The sequence below is a fragment of the Microcebus murinus genome, chromosome 9 (assembly GCF_040939455.1).
Source record: "Microcebus murinus isolate Inina chromosome 9, M.murinus_Inina_mat1.0, whole genome shotgun sequence".
NCBI lineage: Eukaryota > Metazoa > Chordata > Mammalia > Primates > Cheirogaleidae > Microcebus > Microcebus murinus.
Window position 1 is genome coordinate 28911614 of NC_134112.1, and position 22402 is coordinate 28934015.

General features: G+C 42.6%; 1 pseudogene; it reads right to left on the minus strand.

The window, feature by feature from the left end:
* Nucleotides 1–7546: 7546 nt before the first annotated feature.
* LOC105875941 (large ribosomal subunit protein eL30 pseudogene) lies at nucleotides 7547–7942 on the minus strand (annotated as a pseudogene).
* Between the last annotated feature and the right edge of the window lie 14460 nt (nucleotides 7943–22402).

Sequence of the window (22402 nt, forward strand, 5' to 3'; positions counted from 1 at the left end):
AAATTAAAAAGTCTCTTGCTGGGTATGGCGACTCACTCCTGTAATCCTAGCACTTTGGGGGGCTGAGGCAGGGACACCACTTGAGGCCAGGAGTTTGAGACCAGCCTGAACAAGAGTGAGACCCCATCTTTACAAAAAGACAAAAAAATTAGCCAGGTGTGGTGGCATGCACCTGTAGTCCCAGTTACTCGGGAGGTCAAAGCAGGAGAATTGCTTGAGCCTAGGGGTTTGAGGTTTCAGTGAGCTATGATGATGCTACTTCAATCTAGAGTGGCAATCAACAGAGTAAATAGACAGCCTACAGAATGGGAGAAAATATTTGCAAACTGTACAACTGATAAAGAGCTAATATCCAGAATCTACAAAGAACTCAAATAAATCAGCAAGCAAAAACAACCCCATTTAAAAGTGGGCAAAAAACATGAACAGAAGTTTTTCAAAAGAAGATAGACAAATGGCCAACAAACGTATGAAAAAATGCTGAACATCACTAATAATCAGGTAAATGCAAATTAAAAGCACAATAAGATACTACCTTATCCTTGTCAGAATGACCATTATTAAAAAGTAAAAAACCAGGCCGGGCGTGGTGGCTCACGCCTGTAATCCTAGCACTCTGGGAGGGGGAGGCAGGGGCTCAAGGTCTGGAGTTCGAAAGCAGCCTGAGCAAGAGCGAGATCCCATCTTTACTAAAAATAGAAAGAAATTAGTCAGACAACTAAAAATATATAGAAAAAATTAGCCGGGCATGGTGGCACATGCCTATAGTCCCAGGGAGGTTGCGACAGAATGATCGCTTGAGTCCAGGAGTTTGAGGTTGCTGTGAGCTAGGCTGATGCCACGGCACTCTAGCCTGGGCAACAGTGAGACTCTGTCTCAAAAAAAAAAAAAGTAAAAAGACAATGGATGCTGGCATTGTTACACAGAGAAAGGAAAGCTTACATGCTGTTGATGGGACTGCAAATTAGCACAACCTCTACGGAAAACAGAAATAAATGTAGACTTACCATTTGACCCAACAATCCTACTGTGAGTACCTACTCAAAGGAAAAGAACTCATTTTATCAAAAAGACACCTGCACTAGAATGTTTATCACAACACAATTCACAACTGCACAGATGTGGAATCAAACTAAGCGCCCATCAATTCATGAGTGAATTAAGAAAATGTGGTGTGTGTGTGTATATATATATATATATATATATATATATATATATATATGCGCCATGGAGTACTACACAGCCATAAAAAGCAATGAAATAATTTATACAGCAACCTGGGTGGAACTGGAGAATATTTTACTAAGCAAAGTGTCTCAGGAATGGAAAAGCAAACACTACATGTACTTTCTAATATTTGGGAGCTAATCGATAAGCACACATGGACACAAAGAGATGTAAAGGTCATTGGAAATCAAGAAGGGGGAAGGGATAAAAATGTACCTATTGGGTATACTATTTCAGTGATGGTTGCTCTAAAATCCCTGACTTAAGCATATAAAAGCTATCCATGTAACAAAAATATTTGTACCCCTTTACTATTTTGAAATAAAAAAAGAATTAGTTGGGGATTAGAGAGGTTTAATGGCTTGCCTTTGATAACAAAGTAACTTTGGGCAAGTTACTTAGACTTTCTGACCCTCAGTTTTCTCACCTCTAAAATGGGGATGATGTAGGACTGGATTTTATAGTTATCTCCCCAAATTCTATTCTGCTTATCTTCCACTGTGTAGCAGCTACCTTTTAAAAAAAACAAAGTGGTTCTCAACCTTTGCAGTAGTTATCCCCCAAAGGTATTTGAAAATATGTACGGACATTTCTTGATTGTCACAACGACTGGAGGGGTACACTCCTGACATTTAGTGGGATAGATCCACACTTGGTCCCGAACTAAATCCTGATGGGCCTAAGTCAATCAGGATAACCCGTCCCTTTTGCCATTGTGCGGGATGGATGTATTCTTTTCCTCTTGAGGTGGAAAACTGTGAAGGAGCCATAGGATAAGCCATAAAGAAACATTAGCAAGTGGTATCACTAGTGGTAGAAGAAGTTTAGCCCTTAATCATACTCTGCCTTGTACTGTTTCCTACTGTTTCTGATAGGTTCATCTTATCTACTCCAACTGCAATAGAAGCTCTTTGAGAGAGAGACCACATCTTAAAATTTCCTCTCGTAGCATCGAGTTCAAAGCTTTGTGCATAAAAGCTCAATAAATTACTGCTGAGTTGAATTAAATAGGTTTGGAGGTTAGGATCTTGCCCAGAAGTGTGGGTTTACAAGAAAATTTCTAGTTCCTTCAAGCACTGGTGGACTGAGCAGATGAAATACAGTTGGGTTGGATGAGTAATTTCCTGGAATCTCAGGGTTTGAAAGGCTCCTAAAAGTTCTGGGACATGCCACCTGCTTTCTCCTAACTAATAGAATGGGCAAAGGTGATGAGTGTCACTCTCATGATTATACAAGTCATTATACAAGTCTCTCTATTGCCAGCCGACTAGCTTTAGAGTATTTTTCCTCTGGAGAGGATAAAACACAGTCTTCGGACAGAGGATTCAAGCATAGGTGAGGGCAGTGGCAGAGGTATTATCTAAAAACACCCCTGGGCTCTTAGACTTCTGTCATCTGGGACTCCAACTTTCAAAGAGAACAGAAGAGTATACTCTGGCATACCTGACCAGCTCAAGAAGAAACACCTGATGTTGCTAAAGTTGGAGGTTCCCTAACAAACAACCCAGCTAGATTACCTTACGGTGTAATCAAAATTGGACAGGCCACATTCAAAGCTCAGAGCTTCCTTAGCTTTTTAATCCCTTTATTAAAGAGCAGACAACCAAGGCATATCAGATCACTGGGAACAGCCTCAAATGAGAGATAGAGATCAAAACAGTCAAATAAATACTTGAAATACCCAGAGAAAGCTAATTTGGGGTGGGGGAGAGATTATGCAAGGAGAAGAAACGTTCAAAAAAAATAATTATTGGCCAGGTGCGGTGGCTCACACCTATAATCCTAGCTCTCTGGGAGGCCAAGGCTGGTGGATTGCTCGAGGTCGGGAGTTTGAAACCAGCCTGAGCAAGAGTGAGACCCCATTTATACTATGAAAGAAAGAAATTAATTGGCCAACTAATATATATATAGAAAAAATTAGCTGGGCATGGTGGCGCATGCCTGTAGACCCAGCTACTCAGGAGGCTGAGGCAGCAGGATTGCTTGAGCCCAGGAGTTTGAGGTTGCTGTGAGCTAGGCTGATGCCACGGCACTCACAGTAGCTGGGCAACAGAGTGAGACTCTGTCTCAAAAGAAAAAAAATAGTGTGAAAAAAAAGAAAAGAAAAATAATTATTAATGTTTTGGGAGAGAAAAAATAAAATATTTTTACTGAAAAACGAAAATAGGAAGCTAGAACACACAACTAACAGAGCAAAAAGAAATTCTTAGGAATTAATAACGACATCAAATATGAATATTTGAATAGAAGGGTTGGAAGAGAATGTTGAGGAAACAGCTCAGAAATTAGAATAGAAAGAAAAGAGATACAAAACAGGAGAGAAAAATTAAGATAAAATAATTAGAAGTTCAGTCCAGGAAGTACAGTTTTTGAATAGGAGTGTTTGAAAGAGGAAACTAAAGGGAAGAAATTATCAACAAAGTAATTCAAGTGCATTTCCCAGAACTGGAAGACACGATTGATTTCCTGACTGAAATTGCCTATTGAACACCTACCATGATAGAAGAAATTAGACCCACACCCAAGACCACATTGTGAAATTTCAGAACACTTAAGACAAGGAGATGTTCAAAGCTTCAAGGAGGACATGACAAGTCATATACAAAGAACCAGCTATCAGAATGAGTCTAGACTTGTCAACGGCGACACTAGAAGCAAGAATACAATTTTGAATCAAGTATAAGGTAGAATAAAGACAAATTTAGTCTGGAAAAGATTCAAAATTTACCTCCCACATAACTTTTCTCAAGAAGCTACTCTTTAGCACCACTAAAACAATGGAGAAAACCAAACCAAAAAACAGAAGGAAGAGGAGACATGGGAAATGGGGGAAAGGTGATGGGAATCTCCAGGTGCTGGTAAAGGGAAGTTCCCAGATGGTGACTCTGCCCAAGGCTTGCAGGGTAACCAGTCCACACTAGAATAAGCCAGGAGGCTCTGAGAAAGGCTTATCCAAAGAGGTGAAATGGCTAGAATATCACTGGCTGAATGTCTTAAGAGGAAATTAAGACATTTGGCAGAAAATTAGGGGTTTGAACTAACTACTGATAAGTACATAGAAAACCAAGCAAAGGCAAAAAGCAAGACGTTTTATTCATTTCAGGGGAAACACAGAGTTGTATAGGAAAGGAAAAATAATGATGGTTTTACCATCATGATGCACCTTTAAATAATATTTATGTAGTACAATAACGTGAACACAAAATACTGATCTAACCAAAATCACTACATAAACTATATTGGAATAATAAAGAGATGAAGAGGATGTGTATGTATATTGCAGGTGGGGAAAGAAAGAACAAAATCTTCCTCTAACACTGTGTGTAGTTAATGGAGAAAGTCTAGTACTGAAAAGTCAAGAAATAGCAATGCAAGCATGTTATTTTGAAATATAGATGTATATCTTTCTAAAAGAATTACGTAAAACAATTAAAAGTGGATGCCTGCAGGGAAGGACTTTTGTCTTTCTTAATGAATCTTAATAGAACTATTCAAACTCCTTCAACTGTGTGCATGTGTAACTCTGACAAAAAAAAAGAAAAAAGAAGAAGAAAGACTATGCTGTTGGGCGTGTTGTCTCTGGAATGTTTGAGAAGACCTTTTAGGAAGGTGCTGTGAAGATGATTCAAGTGTCTTCAGGGTGACTAGATGACATCTCTTTAGAGTTTCTTCTAACCCTGGAGCTTGATGAGCTTATGATTTTCAGTAATGGGACTATTTCCAAAGTAGTTGATTTCTCATGAAATTCTGGAAAAGTTCTTCCTTAAATTAAAATATAGGTCCAGGCCGGGCGCTGTGGCTCACGCCTGTAATCCTAGCTCTTGGGAGGCCGAGGCAGGTGGATAGCTCGAGGTCAGGAGTTCAAAACCAGCCTGAGCAAGAGCGAGACCCCATCTCTACTATAAATAAAAAGAAATTAATTGGCCAACTGATATATATATATATATAAAAATTAGCTGGGCATGGTGGCGCATGCCTGTAGTCCCAGCTACCCGGGAGGCTGAGGCAGAAGGATCACTCGAGCCCAGGAGTTTGAGGTTGCTGTGAGCTAGGCTGATGCCACGGCACTCACTCTAGCCTGGGCAACAAAGCGAGACTCTGTCTCAAAAAAAAAAAAAAAAAAAAAATATAGGTCCAGATAATCTCTACTGTTGGTCCTGGTTTTACTCCTTGGGACACGAAAAAGAAGTTCGATCCCTCTTCTTCATCATTCCCCTTCAAGCATGATGAGATTGTCATAAAAAAAAAAAACGATTCCTATTTCTCACACCCACCTTCATGGTTTTTAGTCTCCTCATATCCTATTCAACTTCCTGTGATTACATCCCACTTCTGAACTCTGTGTGTGTGTGTGTGTGTGTGTGTGCACGTGTGAGTGCCCAAAACAGAACAGAATATTCCAGCTGTGGCCTGACCACAGGACATTTCCTCCTTGGCTATAAAGCTTGTCTGTTAAGAGCAGAGACTCTAGAGGCAACCAGCCTGGCTTTAGAGCCAACTTTGACACTTCCTAGCTGTGGGATTTGGAGTGAGTTATATAATTTCAGCGCTCAGCAGATTCTTTGTTTATACAGTGGAGACAATGTCAATATTTTCTTAACGGGATTGTTATGAGGATTAAGCAATATAATACATGGCCAGCACTTAAAACAGTGAATGACATATAGTAGGTGTTTAATGAACGTTAGCTATTACTAATCTCTTTCCTAGAATTTTCTATCAAAGTAACTCAAGAAACCCATGAATATTTTTGACAGCTTGTTTCAATTAATCAATGTCTCCATCAAATGACAAACATCAGATGACAAACATCTGCTGAGTCCCCATTCTGTGGCAGGTTCTGGCAAAGAGGGGAATAAAACTAGCCCCTCCTCTGAAGGAATTGATAGTCCATCACCACATTGACTCATTGCAAGAACTAAAATCCTTTATACTTTATAAAAACCTTTATAATGGTTTTCCCATTTTGAAAAAATAAACTTGAAGAAGATCAATCATTTTATCCATGGTATACATGTACATCATTTAAAAGATTGAATAATATTAAAAGTTTGTAACAAAACACAGTGGTTCCCTGCATCCTTTCTCACATTCTTACATTGTCCCTTCCTATAGGCAGCCACTTCTGATTCTTTTGGCCATTTCTTCCAATGTACACACCTCAGTACTTCAAGGTGATATGTGTAGAACTGTGCCTTTTAGACATAATTACCTATTGTGATAGATGAGCATCTAAATCTTACACCAGCCTCCCCTCTGTTCCTGTGCCCACCTCCCAAGGCAATACAATTTTTTTTTTTTTTTTTTTTTTTTTTTTGAGACAGAGTCTCACTTTGTTGCCCAGGCTAGAGTGAGTGCCGTGGCGTCAGCCTGGCTCACAGCAACCTCAATCTCCGGGGCTCAGCGATCCTACTGCCTCAGCCTCCCGAGTAGCTGGGACTACAGGCATGCGCCACCATGCCCGGCTAATTTTTTTTTGTATATATATTTTTAGTTGGTCAATTAATTTATTTCTATTTTTGGTAGAGACGGGGTCTCGCTCAGGCTGGTTTCGAACTCCTGACCTTGAGCAATCCGCCCGCCTCGGCCTCCCAAAGTGCTAGGATTACAGGCGTGAGCCACCACGCCCAGCGCAATACAATTTTTGATTAAATAAACTTCTGTGTTTATATAACTTGTTTATACAAATACAGTTTCCAGTTGGGCATTGTGCACTATGGTTGTTTGTTTTCTTCTTGTTTTTCCTGAAATACTTGCCTTTCCCCCCCATTTGCTTAATTTTCTTTGTACCCACCTTCTAACAGACAGACCAACATTAGGTGGTCTATCACCCCCTTTTTCTCTTCAGTAGAGCCTACATCCCACCTCTATTCCTTTCCTCCTTTCCAGGTTGAGGGCCCTCCAGCCTGTTGCAGAGCTGTCATCTTGAGATTTGCCTTTACTATCAACCTTGGAATTCCATATGGTTTTTTTCCCAAGTTAGATCCCTCATCTCTTCCTCTTTTTTGGTTTACTCTCTTGTTTTGGCAGAGAACATCCTCCAGTAGTCAGGTTAAAAAGGATCTTCCAGGCCAGCTATGTGTTTCCTGCCTGTAATCCCAGTACTTTGAGAGGCCAAGGCGGGAAGATTGCTTGAGGCCAGGAGTTCAAGACCAGCCTGAGTAACATATTGGGACCCTGTCTTTACAAATTATTTAAAAAAAAAAAAAATCAGCTGAGTGGGTTGATGTGCACCTGTAGTCCCAGCTACTTGGGAGGCTAAGGCAGGAGGATCACCTGAGCCCAGGAGTTTGAGGTCGAATTATATCTTTGTTTGGTTTTAAAACAACCTATGGCAAGCTTTAATAAAGAAAAATTTTGCGTGATTTACTTTTTTACCAGTCTGTCCCGGCATGCTTCTAATGATATCAGAATCACCAGGGTTAATGATAGCCAGTGTGCATACTCTGTAATATTTTCCTCACACTGTGTCCAATTCAATGCTATTGCCACTGCAGTGATGGACATCAGTCTTGGCCAACATGTCATAGTACTCTATTTTAGATTTCCTCAAAGCTGGGTAGTAGTTGGCAAAGATAACCGATTTTGCTTTGCCATGTCTGATTATCTTCAGAGTCTGCTTGTACCCCAGCACATACTTTCCACTTTTCATAACCAGCTGAAGCCTAGTGCTGATCAACTCCAGTGACTTTTTGGTCTTCTTTGTGGCTACCATCTTCCTTAGATGTGAGGTGACCCCCAACCAAGAGCAGCCACCCAGTTGGCCTGGGAGTGAAAAAGCTACTTGAATTATTTTATTGATGATTTCTTCCCCTTGGTTTTCTTCCGTTCATTCTTTCAGAGACTCTTGTTAATCAGGTATTAAAACCCCTGGATTGGTTCTCTAATTTCTTCCTTTTTTCTTTCCTGTTTTTTTTTTCCCTCTGTCATTTTACTCTCCTTTCTAGGAGAATACTTCGACTCTATTTTCTGATCCTTCTTTTGAGTTTTTCATTATTACCAACATGTTTATTAATTTCTAATACATCTTTTTTGTAACATTAATATTCCTTTTTGTGGTTTCCTATTCTTGTTTCAAAGGCATATCATTATCTCTTATTTCCCTGAGGGTATCCATGATACTTTTTAAGTTTTAATCACAGTGTATTTTGTTGCCTCCAAGTTGCTTCTATTTGTTGTTTCTATTTGTTTTGTTCTTTAGTTCTCTTGTCCTTGGCTTTCCTTAGATATTTGGTGACCCTTGGATGTCTGCTCAGGATTAAAGTAGAGGACTAAAAAGCTGATTAGATGCACTCAGCTTGAGACAGGGCTTATTGACTTTGAGCTTCACTTTTGGGTAAGTTGGAGACACTGTTTTAGAAACTTTGATTTGGTCTTTTCTGTTTTTTGTTTTTTTTTCTTGAGATAATCAGATTCCCCAGAAACAAACATGTCTTATTTCCTTCCAAGGTTACAAGTATGCTGTCAGTGTTTTGGTAGGCAACTGACGAAACAGGGCTGGGGGCCTCAGCATTTTTTGGTCACCAAATGCTCTGGTTGGTGGTACTGTTCTCAAATCAGCCACTGGTGCCAGTTGACCTCCAGTCCAGAAAGAGTTCCTTCAAAGAATAAAAATGCTTCTTCTGGGAAGGAAGAAATACTTAGTGATGTGGCTGAGAGAGGGGAAAGAGGCTTTGATTGCTTTTGATTTTTGTCTTAAACTTCAGTTTCAGAAGTACTATCTGGGACTAGCCAGTTCTTGAGTTTTTTGAGGACTCTGCACTGTACATTTTATTAATTTTCTGTTTTTGCCATCATTGGCTTAGAACTCAACATTCTATGGTGTGCTAAGTTACATCAGCTTTAACTGCATTCAACCTGCATTGTATATACAGGATTACATTTTTCTCTTTCTTGCTTGCTCTCACTTGCACTCTAGTTCGTGCTCTTTCTCTCATTCTGTTTTCTTTATTCTCTCTTTCTGGATGTTGGCCCTCATGGAGCGATCCTCTTTATATTAATATTTTTTAAAATCTTCTTTCTCTTTTCAATCTCTTTGTCTTTTTCTTATACGTCCTGGGAGATTTCTTCGAATTTATTATTTAACCCTTCTATTGAGCTTTTAATCTCTGCTATCACATTTAGAATTTCCAAGAGCTCTCACAAAACAATAGTTTCTTGTTTCACGAATGTATCTTCTTTTATCTCTCTATAGAAATTAGTGTTAGCTTAAAACCTTCTTTTTTCTACTCCTTATTTGTTTATTTCTTTTGAATTTCTTCTCTATGTTAGTTTCTTTTGGTCTATTTCTTTCAAAGGTGTGGCTTTCCTCAAATGTCTTGGTCACTTATTTGTTTATTTCTTTATTTACCTTTTTGCCATTGGAAGAACTTTAAATGTCAGTATGTGCAGGGAGTGGGGTTTCCCTTGGGATATTCAGTTTCCCCAGGGGAAGTTGTCTAATCTCTTGCCTGGAGGACATAAACCTGCCTTCCAAGTATTCTGAAGCTAAGCCCTGAAAAAGATTGGCAATATGTACAATATCGGTGTACGTGCCTGTGTGCCTGTGCACGAGTGTTCTCTCATCCAGTTTTACCTTTTCCCCTAATCTTGTTTTTTGCTGGTATTCCACTCTGCACTATTGTGGCTGAAGTCCTGTAGGCAACCTCCCTTGGCTGCTTAGCATTTTAAAAAAATTTCTTTTTGTAATTTTATTGAAATGGGTTTGGAGGAAGTAAACATAAATCTTCAAATAAAACTAAAAGTCCCATCTTTGTATTTATTCATACCTACTGTAACCAAGTCATGTCTGAATTTGTGAAACTGCTTACGTGGAACCTCACTCCCTGCATCTTGTTTAATTGGACAAAACATATTGGAATTTTGATGCTGTCATTTAATATAAAACTGAGAGTATTTCGATGCTGGCTATCAAGAAACTTGGGTTCCTCAGGCTTCAGGAACATGGCACAATATACCAACAGCAGGATAGCTGTGGACAAGAGAAAGAAGATTGACATCAGGAGCAAGCACACATGCTATGTGAGTGAAGAGGATAGAGACACATGGAAGTGGTGGGACCTGAACTGATGTGTATGCTGCACTAACACAGCATGGGCTCATCCTCAACACGGGGGGCGTAGTACTATTCGTGCACCTCTGGGAAGCTGTGCTGATTCATGCTTGTTTTTGCATTTGCTTTTGCAGATGGCCAGTTGTCCCCTTCTTCTGGGGCAGGGTCTCTTGAGAAAGCCCAGGTGGTACAGCATGTTCTTCTTGCAGGCTTGCATGCAACTCCTATTCTAACAAGAGGTCAGCACCTCATTAGGATCGAGTGGCCAATGGTAAATCTGACAATTCAAACGAGGCAAAAGTCATTGCTATCATGTTTGAGTAGGAATAGGATTTTACTAAAAAGCTTAAAAACAAAAAGCTAAAAGAACAAATGGTTTCCAAGCTGTATTTGGACATTTAGTGTAAACTACTTTATTTTTAGGCTGGTCAAGTGAAGCAGTGGGGAAACTACTTTTTAAAACTATTCTATAAATCACATTAAAGCATTAAGGAGGTTTTCATGAATTCAGACTGGCTGTCATCCTGATAGTTCAAAATGACCCATATTTCTAAGCACGTTCTAAGGTTTGAATAGCCCTCGGGTGCTTTAATGGAGGATGAGGAGTTTGTTTCCTGTTCTCTTCCGGAGCCCAGTGAGCTGGTCTAACGTCAGAGCCACGCTGTGGCAGGGGGTGGGATGCCCCTCTGGTCAAGGCTGGCATTGAGTCCTTAGCTCTCTGTCCCCTCTCCTCCATGTGCCCACCAGTGTCCATCTACAGAGTGGGAGGGAAGGGAAGTCAACTTGTCCTGGACTTGGGTGTATGACAAAACATTTCCTAAGAGAACGGCTTTCACTTGGGGGTTCAATACGCCTCCTGACTCAGACGTAGTGAAGATGGAACATGGAGTTTTTATAACAGTTTCTAAGAAGCTAATTTTGTAAATGTTCAATAGATTGTTTTTATTTTATTTATTGTTTTTTATTGATCAGTTTTTAATTTATCCGTGTTGTGATTTAGACTTAAGGCAGTCATAAAATCCTCAGTTGTATTACAAAATTCAACTGTGACATCATTATTTGCTAATTTACATTTTCTAGACGTAGAAATAAAATTTACTCCCAATAATACTATTGCAATTTTTTAAATGTCTTTAGAACACTTATCTTTTTTTTTTTTCTGAGACATAGTCTCACTTTGTTGCCCAGGCTAGAGTGAGTGCCGTGGCATCAGCCTAGCTCACAGCAACCTCAAACTCCTGGGCTCAAGCAATCCTACTGCCTCAGTCTCCTGAGTAGCTGGGACTACAGGCATGCGCCACCATGCCTGGCTAATTTTTTCTATATATATTAGCTGGCCAATTAATTTCTTTCTATTTATTATAGTAGAGACATGGTCTCTCTCTCTTGCTCAGGGTGGTTTCGAACTCCTGACCTTGAGCAATCCGCCCGCTTCGGCCTCCCAGAGTGCTAGGATTACAGGCGTGAGCCACCACGCCCGGCCTAGAACATTTACCTTTTAAATAAAGGGTAAGAATAACATTGGAAGTCCTGTTAATATGTAATTTCCTTTTCAGAAGACATGAACCTTTAAGTTCTATCATGATGAGAAAGGAGTTCCTTTCTAGAAGTATTGGTGGGATGTGAGATGCAAAAAATGGAACCCTGCTTCTAAGCAACTGAACCAAAATGAGTTGAGATTTAGGGCAGACTTAGCAAAGCCAGAAGCTCAGCTTTCAGAGGTTCCCTAGTTGTGGAGTCTTCGTGGGGCTGCAGAGAGGGAGGAGTAAAGCGGGAAGGACCCTACAGCTTGTGAAATGCTGTGCTTATTTATCTTTCTTTTTGTAATCATTTATCATGGAAAATTTCAAGCATACCCAAAAGTAGAGACTCAAATAAGGAACCATGACTGTAGAACTTTATTTTTAATCTAATACCTTCAACTTAGTGTGGGAAAAAACAAAGTTGCAAGTATAAGAAATCCTTACAGACATGGTGGATCTTCAAAACCTAAGCAAGAGCATGTCTCTTTGCTGCTCAGGTCCACTTGTTCTCCAATGAATAACAGCATAGTACAAATAAATGCTTTTTTTTTGAGACAGAGTCTCACTCTGTTGTCCAGGCTAGAGTGAGTGCTGTGGTGACAGCCTAGCTCACAGCAACCTCAAACTCCTGGGCTCGAGCAAGTCTTCTGCCTCAGCCTCCTGAGTAGCTGGGACTACAGGCATGCGCCACCATGCCCGGCTAATTTTTTCTATATATTTTTAGTTGTCCAATTAATTTGTTTCTATTTTCAGTAGAGACGGGGGTCTCGCTCTTGTGCAGGCTGGTCTTGAACTTCTGAGCTCAAACGATACACCTGCCTTGGCCTCCCAGAGTGCTAGGATTATAGGCGTGAGCCACTGCGCCTGGCCCAAATGCCTTTTTTTTTTTTTTTTTTTTTTTAAAAAAAAAAACAATATCCAAAGCTTAACACTCTGATAAAAAACAAAAAAAAAAAAAAAAAAAAAAAAAAAAAAAAAAAAAAAACAATAAAAGCTTTCTAAATTTTGACAGTGATATGTTTCTCTTGGAGACACACTGATTTGATGGGGCTCAGGGAAGTCTGGGAATGAGCCTGGGCCTCTGACCCGCTAGATCCACTGTGTAAGTCAGGTGTAAAATGAGATAATAGCAATAAACACAGCAGGAGACTGCAGGTGTTAAATAGGTACAGTCATAAGTCCAGAATGGCCTGGTGACAGCTATCAGATAAATTACACGCCTAATTCAGAGCTTGAAAGATGCCGATGACCTGTGATACTTGAGGGCAGGTAAAGCTGAAGTCCCCCGAATTACAGCTGTGGCAGGTGTGCGCTCCAGGAAGCAATGGCTGCACATTCCTTTTTCGGAGGAATGTCACCATTTAACCAACTACATGGAAAGCCCTAAAACCGCCCAGGGCCTTCCAAAAATAGATGGAATTAGTCAGTAGTGACATTTACAGGGTTTTTTCCCCCCTCTGCCTCCCCCCTTCTGAGGAATGGCAAAAGTTTTTCTTCTTTCTATTCAGCAAACTTATCTCCCTTGAGGATTTTTACCCTGAAAGAAAGACATGGTTAAATTCTATAGTGTATTTACTGGATTTTGTTGCAAAAACCCCCAAAACCCAAAAACTCAAAACCCAAAAACTCAAAACCTGAAACAAAACGTTACAGTCCATGTGGGATGGTGTTTCACTTATGTTGACAATGGAGAGGGCTGAAATGGAAGCTATTAATTAGAAACATTTGGGGTGAATTAGTGGAAAGCTGATAGGAATGGCTCCTCTGAGTAGTAAATGTCTGAGATTTCTCAGCCCTTCATTTGGATAGTAAGTGCTTCCCATGCAGTAGGAACCAAGGAGATGTTGATATAAATATCACAAAATTCTTTTGTAACTGCAGTGCTGGTTGGCATGGCTGTCCAGGACGCACGCCCGCTTTGTAGACTGATGGAATGTAACCATGTATATGGCAACAGGATGTGCCAGTTGAGAAAGAAACCCAGTGACAGAGCACCAGTAACCAAGGGTGAGGCCCGGCTGCCCATTCATTGATCCATCCTTTCATTTGTTCAATCATTCATTTATCCACTCATTCATTCATTCATCCATTCATCTCTTCCTTCTTTCCCACTGTCGGGCCTTGGGCCAGCTCTCTTGGCTGCTCCCCTTCTGTCTAGTTACCGCCTCCTCTTCCTTCGGAACTCAGCCAAACTTCACTTCGTGGGAGAAGCCTCTCCAGGCCCCTCCACCTCCACCTCACAGGGGGATCACTTCTTACTGAACCACAAGCTGCAGTATATCATAGACACTCAGTAAATGTCTATTGCATGCATGAGCAAGCTCATCTGTTCATCCATGCAATTTTTGTTTTGTCTCTTCACTGAGCAAGAATGTACTAAACCAGCCGTCCTCAAACTACAGCCCACCGGCCACATGCAACCCACCGAGGACATTTATCCAGCCTGCCGGGTGTTTTTGCCGCCACTGCCTGTCCTGCTTAGCAGCCGACTCGTCCCAGGCCCACAGTGCGCATGTGTGGAACCTGCACCTCACTCTCCAACGGTCTGAGGGACAGTAAACTGGCCCCCTGTTTAAAAAGTTTGAGGACCCCTGTACTAAACAATAGCTTATATAAGCAGGTAGGCCAGAGCTGGGAGGAGAACAGTCTTTTACATCTGAAAACTCAAACCAAGTCAGGCCTCACTTTCTGCAAAACCTAAGGGAGCTGAGAGTGAGGTAGTAGATTTCAGCCTGGGTCTAGGAGGGAGGTTCATGGAATTAACCAGAAAAGACAGAAAGGTAGAAAACAGTGGAAACTGTTTATACTTGCACTGAGCTCATGTGACTCTTAGATGAATTTGAAGTGCTGTGTTCCTGGTCAGGAAGCTGCAGGCAAGAGAGATTAAGTGATATATATATAAATGTGTGTTTTGTTTTTTTTTTTGAGACAGAGTCTCACTCTATTGCCTGGGTTAGAGTGCTGTGGTGTCAGCCTAGCTCACAGCAACCTCAAACTCCTGGGCTCAAGCCATCTTCCTGCCTCAACCTCTCGAGTAGCTGGGACTACAGGCATGCACCACCATGCCTGGCTAATTTTTTCTGTATATTTTTAGTTGGCCAATTCATTTCTTTCTATTTATAGTAGAGATGGGGTCTCGCTCTTGCTCAGGCTGGTCTCAAACTCCTGAGCTCAAACTGTGCTAGGGTTACAGGCGAGAGCCACCGTGCCCAGCCTAAGTGACTTATCTTAAAGTCACAGAAATCGTATACTTGCTTCCTAGAGATTTCTTTGAAGTGAGGGTTGAACTATAGAAATCTGGAGTATGTTTTGGTGCCTTAGATTTGAGGAGGACAAGTGATTTCCAGAGAAGTGAAAGGACTCAGAGTGTGGATCTCAGAAGAAACATCTAGAAGAGAAAGGGAACCCCTTGGAGTCGCAGGGCTTTTCTACCCTAGGACAGTGGTTGCAGAGGAAGGCGCTCACAACCCTATGAAGAGGGCATTTGGGGAGGAGGCTCTTCCTTCAGCAGGTGAATTCATAACTGCTGAGTTTTACCAAAAAGGCAAACTTTTCTGAAGGCACTATAGAAAGTTCTGGACAGTAGTCACTTGTTCTATTTAACTCAGATGTTTTATTAAATAGGCCATCGACTGAGTATTTTCGAAATAACTGCACCTCAGACTTGCAGGGTTTTAGCCCTTTCGCATATACGAGCTTACTTGGCCCCATGACACTCCGGTAAAGAAATTAAGGCTCAGAGACCTTGCTAGTTCGCTGGAGAGTCCATCGCGAGGTTACTGGAGGAGGAGCAAGGTGTTGAGCCTTGGTCCTTGGCTCAGCTCTTATACTCTGTCTGTCCTGTGGACCACAGGTGGCTCATGGGAAAGGAAATGTTTGAAAACCCTCAAGTTTCTTTTTTTTTTTTTTTTGCAGCTTTATTGAGATAAATTGACAAATAAAAATTGTATATATTCAAGGTATACAAAATGAATTTATATATATATACATATCATAAAATGCTGCAATCAAGTAAATTAACACATCCATCACCTCACATAGTTACCACTGTATTTGTGTGTGTGTGTGTGTGTATCTGTGTGTGGTGAGGGCACTTAAGATCTTAGCAAATTGATACACAATACAGCGCCGTTAACTATAACTCCAGTCACCATGCTGCACCTCAGATCCCTAGAACCTACTCATTTTATAACTGAACACTTGTACCCTTTGGCCAACATCAAATTTCATTTTCAGTACTCAATCCATGTGTCCTCCTTCACAGAGGCATGCCATGCTACCCTGAAACTTTTCTTCTTGCCACATGTTGCAGCAAAAGCTGACCGAGTGGGCAGCAACCTGCGAGGGTGCTGGCCACTAGCGATCCTACAGCCTCTGCGAGGTGGCAGGCCCCCAGGCGCTTCGCACACGTTAGTACAGTAACCTCACAGTCAACCTGTGCCGCAGGGACTACAACGATTCCCATTTTCCAGATGTGGAAACGGAGGCACAGAGAGGTGAAGAAGATTAATGTCTCCCAGCAGGTTTAGTGTCTGAGATCTGCTTAACCACCACACCAAACTGACTCTCTACCTACAAGATTAGTTTCCATTAAGCCTTTTGAGTACAAGGGGAAGGAAGGCCTCGGCGTTGCACCGTGGGAAATATTCTGGAAACTCGAGGGTTCAGAAATATCACTTTTCTTCTACAGTAATTTTCTAGCAAAGTACAGTTCTCGAATAAGCAGCCCGCGTGCCCAGCACAACACGCCCGGCTACTAAAGGGTGTGCAAAGCGGTCAGCCTCCCCCTTCCGGGCGGCATCTGCGGCGACCAGTTTCCTGCGTCGCCGGGCTGCTGGGGCCGGGGCCGGGCAGACCCCGCGCGGGCGCGGCGGGAGGCGGGCGCACGGCCGCGGGGCGGCGCAGCGGGAGGGCGGGGGTTCCGAGGAAGCGCTGGTGATTTTCGGAACTCCCTGGGCACAGCACCCCCACACGCACACATTTTTGAGGTTTTGACGGGAGTCCGGGGGTGGGGGTGGGGGGGTGGTTCCGAGGTGGCGCTGGCGGGGGCTGTATCTCCGAGTATTTTGGAAGACGGCGCCCATTGCCCGGGCGCCCCTCGGTCGCTGCCCGCCAGGATAAGGGGGAGAGGCTCCTTCCCCGCGCACCCCAGACCGCTGCGCAGGGTCGGCGCCCCCGGGGCCCCCGGGAGTGCGCCTGGGGGAGGTGGCGGCGGGCGGGGTGAGGGGCAGCGCCTCGCGGGCCGTGGGCGCTCGGGAGCCAGGGCGGAGCTGCGCAGAGACGCGCACGGGGCGGACGTGTGTGCTGTGCACGGAGCCTTCTCCCGTCCGCCTGCATTGTCTGTGCACTCCCTGCCCGGATTGGCCTTTCTTCCCTGTTCCTGCTCAGTGCCTGCTTATCCTTTGAACTTATCCTTTGAACTCCCTAGCTAACGCCCGACTCCTCCTCCTCCTCCAGCATCTGCTATAGCTCACTGACATCAAAATAATCTTCTAGAGAGTCAGCCTGAGGCCAGAAACTTCTATGCTTAGGGCTAGTTTTGCGCGGCATTGTAGTTCCAGTGCCTGGCTTTTAGTAAATATATGAGGATGTGTGGAGTTCCCACGGGGTGCTCTGAACTATCCCAGAGGCACCATTTACCATGTAAAAGATGGGTCATCTAAGGATCTAATGGCAAGCTCGGTAAATTTAGTGAAATTATGATAGAGCTATAATGGAGAAACTTTTGGCTGAGAGCAGGGCTAAAATTTCTGTTAAACTCCAGGCGATTTTGATTTAAGAGTGCGCATACAGGAAACAGTGCACTGAAAAGTGACCTGAATTAACACATCGCCCATAATCATTTAACTATCTCAGGTATCCACCAAAGTACTGTCTGTGTTACTCAAATTGGGACCTTTAAGAAAATTACCCAATTGAGAAATCTCATCCTGTTCCAGTGAGGGCAATGTGCTAGTCTGTTGAGATTACCTGAATGAAGAAAGAATCCATATTATTGTGATTTTCCCCTGTTGCTATTTTTCCTTATTCCGATGATTTTCTCCATTCTAGACATGGTGCTTTGAACAATTTAACTTGGAGGCAAGATTGGGATATAGAAAATGGGCCCACGTGGAGGAGAAAAGTAAAATGCCTTATCATTTCTAAGTGACAGAGGGGAAATTGATCATAATTGGTACACTTTTGGCATGGGTAAACCCTTTCTGTATCTCTAGAAGATTGTCAGGGATGTAGGAAAAAAATCTGAATTCTCTGAGTAGCTGAGGCTTTGTATAGTTCCAACTAAAAGACTAAATTTGCATTAAAAGATTGCAAGTGTGCACGTGATGGTGCAAGCTGAAGGTTTTTAGGCTGCGTAAAATGGGTAATTTCCCCCTTTGGAGGGCAAGGGGACCGGAATGGGAGGGGTGGGTGGAGAATCAATGTGTAGGACAAACGTTTGAATTTTAAGTGCAGTCTTCTTAGTCATCACTTTCGTTTCTGTCTTCTAGAGAAATCTGACACAGCTAGAAAGCAATGGAATAGGCTAAGGGTTGCATCAGATGTTGAAGAGGAACTGATTGTACCATGGGATAAAAGTGATTTCTTTAAGGGAGATGACTGGCCATTTAAAGGCAGCAGCCTTTTGGGGGAAAACTAACATGGGTCCCAGAGGCTAACTTGTCCCGCTTGTTAGCAATGCTGGCCCTGTATTATTATTAATAATAGAAGGAGCAGTGGATGTGTTTTGATGCTCTTCTTCTTCCTCTCAGCATTGATTTACCAGGATGGGCTGTAAACGAATTTTCATGCCTTTTCAAGATGTTTCCCTGTACAGAAGGTTCTAGATTCACTCTGTGGAATTCTGTCTACTAGAGTTGATATGGTTAGGATTTTTGCCTTAATTCTGATGGGCAAGTGGTTTACTTTTCTTCATTCTTAAGTCAGCAAGTACTACCTTACAATGTTACTGGTGCTGTATGTAACCCAGGGAGAAAGGCAGTAAATGGTGTGGCCTTGGAGAGCTCACAGGGGAAAAACAACACAATAATGATAACTCACATTCATACAGCACTTTAAAATTTTTTTTTTTTCTGACAAAAGGAATGCACGCACTTTAAAATTTAAAGGTCACTTTTTACTACTTTACCACGTTAGTTGTCTCTGAAAGCACTTTGGGTACATTTTACTATCCCTGTTTTACAAACGAGGACAATGAAGCTTGGAGAAGTTAAGGGACATCTCCCAGATCACACTTCAGTAAATGGTAGAGTTTGAACTTAGAAATAGTATTCTGACTTTAAAACCGCATCAGATCTGATACAAAAGTGGTGATTACTGTTTAAAATCTGTAAAAGAGCATGCTGACGAGGCTGCATGAATGATCAGAGTGGAATGGGGCTCTTCAGAGGCCATATCTTGGGGGAGGAGGCAGAGTGTGTGGATTAGTGAAGGCAGGCAAAGGACTCTTGCTGTGGGGAGAAGGATGGAAAGTGCCATGGAAAAGAACAAGGGCAGGAATGAGGTTGACTTGTGGGTTGGGGAAAGGACACAGACCTTCCTAAGCAGAAGAACCATGGTAGAAAGTAATGGGAGGTAATTCTAGAACAAGGTGAGGGCAATAGTAACACTTGGAATTTTCTTTCCATTGCCTTAGGAAGCCCACAGTGGAGGGGCTCCTAACAACATGTTCTGCATGGCTAGAAAAGGGGGTTGCCAAATGAGTTATGTATAGAACTTGTGCAAGGGAAGTTCTTATGCAAAATGACTAAACACACTGCATTGCTCTGCCTGGTTACTTATGAACGTTGCTCGTGTGCAGAAGTTGATGGGAGTAAAGACATTGTCTAAGAGATTGCTCAGAGAATAAAATGAGAATAAAGTGGCTATAAAAGACAAAAGGCTTCTAGATTACCTGCATCAGTTGATGATAATCTGTCCCTCTGTCCTAGTGAAGACAGTTTAAGCCACATTCTCATCAAGTGTTTCCTATACCTAGCACTGACATGTTGGAACTTGAGGGAGACTAGGTGACCTAGCCTTACTCAAGGGAGGGACAGGCAGCCTGGGCGTGGAGAGGGAAGTCAGACCTGATATAAACCTGGGTGATCTCTACAGTTATGTAACTTCCTAGCCACAAATCACTTATTAAACCCCTGGATTCATAAGACCAAGATCATTGTGCATTTGGCTCATACCAGTTACCTTGAGATCTGGGTCCCCTGGGGGTAGGGGTGGCAGCTGGTCATGTCAGAGGGCCTCCTCTGTACAGTATCACAGGCACAGGGGGAAGCTGAACTTGATTGGGAGCTCATGGGAGACAACCCGTAGAACCCACAGCAATCAAGCGGGGAAGACTTAGCCTGGATGGGGGGCTGAGTAGCAGAAATTTTTCTCTTTTCTTCCTCTGAAACTTCCAGGTAGGTCCCAGGGAATGCACGATGGAAAGAAACATTCTGTGAGTTAGTGCCCAGCTAGCTGCACCCAGATTCTCATCCAGAGGATTATTTGCCTAAATTCCAGCACAGGGTTTACAGTTTGCTTAAGAGCATAGGCTCTAGAATCCGGGATTGTGCAAGTTTCCTAAAGGGCTGGAGTTTCCTCTGTAAAATAGGGTAATAGTAATACTGATGACATCTTGGTGAAGATCAAATGAGATGATACATGTATTGCAGGTTGGGTTCCTTGGGGTACAGATGGAGGTTTGCAAACAGGAAGGTTATTGGGGAGTCCTCTTGGTATCAATACTTTTGGGAAAGTGAAGATAGCATTATTGGGCACAGGGAGAAGGTGAATTCTGATGCAAGAGTGAATTCAGTTGTAAGAAAGACTTCACTAATCCCTCGGGTGGCTGTGCGGGTGCAATAGTCCTTCACAATTATCCTGAATTGAGATAAGGGGGTCAGTCTTCTATCCCCACATCAGTCAGTCATTAGGGATAAGCTGTCCCCAGGATGGGAATGTGGTCCTGGGCAAAGAAACTTTTCTAATAGTAGAGGGCAATGCCTGGAAAGGGATTCAGCTAATAGCTGTCAGCCACCAATACTCCTAGCAGGTGGGGAAATGAGTGCTTGAGCCTTGAGGGGGTGATAGACCTGGGTGATGCACTGCAAATTCACGCTTTGCACCTTAGAGTCACTTTCTTCCTATAATAAGTTCTGGGAACGGCTCTTTCAAATTCTGATGGGCTTCTAGTGGGGAAATGTACAAGAGGAAGGTGAATGGAATGACCTAGAGTCCTCACCACAGCAGCTACTATTGTGGCTGCAACTGATACTTATTGTCTTCCTCCTCTACTATCCATTCTAGCTTCCCCTTCTTTTTATCTGGTCCAAGTGGTTTATCTGGTGGATGCAAAACTAGGCTGTGATGGCTATACTTGTCAATTTCCCACTAAGAGACACCAAAGCAGATTGATTACCTGGGTGGCAAACATAGTCTTCCCTGCTCCGATTCTGCACAAGCAGCCTTCTCACTCCCTAGTAATCAGAGTCAATTACTCATGCCAGGAGGCTGGCTCCTTTCCTTATCTCCTGTTGTCTTGGTCTGAGGAGTACGAAGTAACTGGGTGGCAGCCATACCTTATCATTTAATAAGAAACTTATTGTGTCCCCTTATGGAAGCAGGCCACCAACAATGGTGCAAGCCATTGAAATCTTTGTAGGGTTTACCTCCCACCATCTGAAGGGCATGTGACTTGCCAAGGCTTCCAACATACTTGTCACATCTTGGTCCTTGGGTACAAAAGGGCATAATGTCATCAGCAAAGTGAACCGATGTGATGTTCTATGGGATGCCTGCATGACTCGGGTTTTTTTAGAACTAGATTTAGATGGAGAGTGGAGTTAACACAGCCCCGGGGCAAGACTGTAAATGTTTATGCTATTGTCTGTCCCAAGTGAAGGAGAACTGTTTCTGATCTTCAGAGATTGGAAAGAATGCATTTGTTTGATTGATGGTTGCAGACTATGTACCTGAGGCATGTTAATCTGTTCTAGTCAAAATGTCACATGTGGCAAAGCATTTGCAGTGGGGGCTGGTGCTCAGCTGAGTTTTCATCAGTCCGTATTCATCCTCCAGGATCCATCTGGCTTTGGTAGAAGTCAGACTGGTGAATTAAATGAGAACGTGCTGGGGATCACCACGCCTGCATCCACAGATCTGTCATTCTCTTTGGGCTGTGATACTGTTTTTGATTTACTATCATGGCTAGAATGGGGAAAGGCTATTTCAATGGCTTCCACTTAGCTTTCCCACTGTGATATGCGGGGGCTGTACCATCAACCAAGAATGTCCATTTGGGAACAGGGAAAATGATTGGTGAGTCCAGGGAACCAGTGTGAGCCAGACCTGAGTCAGCAGTTATTAATTGACCTCCAGAACCACCACTCTCGTGGGGCAGGGGCAGGGAGCATGATGTTGCTTTGAATCCCTGGGTATCAGTGCCAACCACTATGCTATGTTCAAACAGTCTCAAAATGTTTGGGATTTTCCCCTTTCCCAGTCTATGATTATGTGAGTAAATGACCATAGATTCCTTAAGGGAAGGATGGAGGTAATCGTTACTATAATATATATTATAGTATATATATTGGTGTTACTGGGGCCTCCGTTCTAAAGA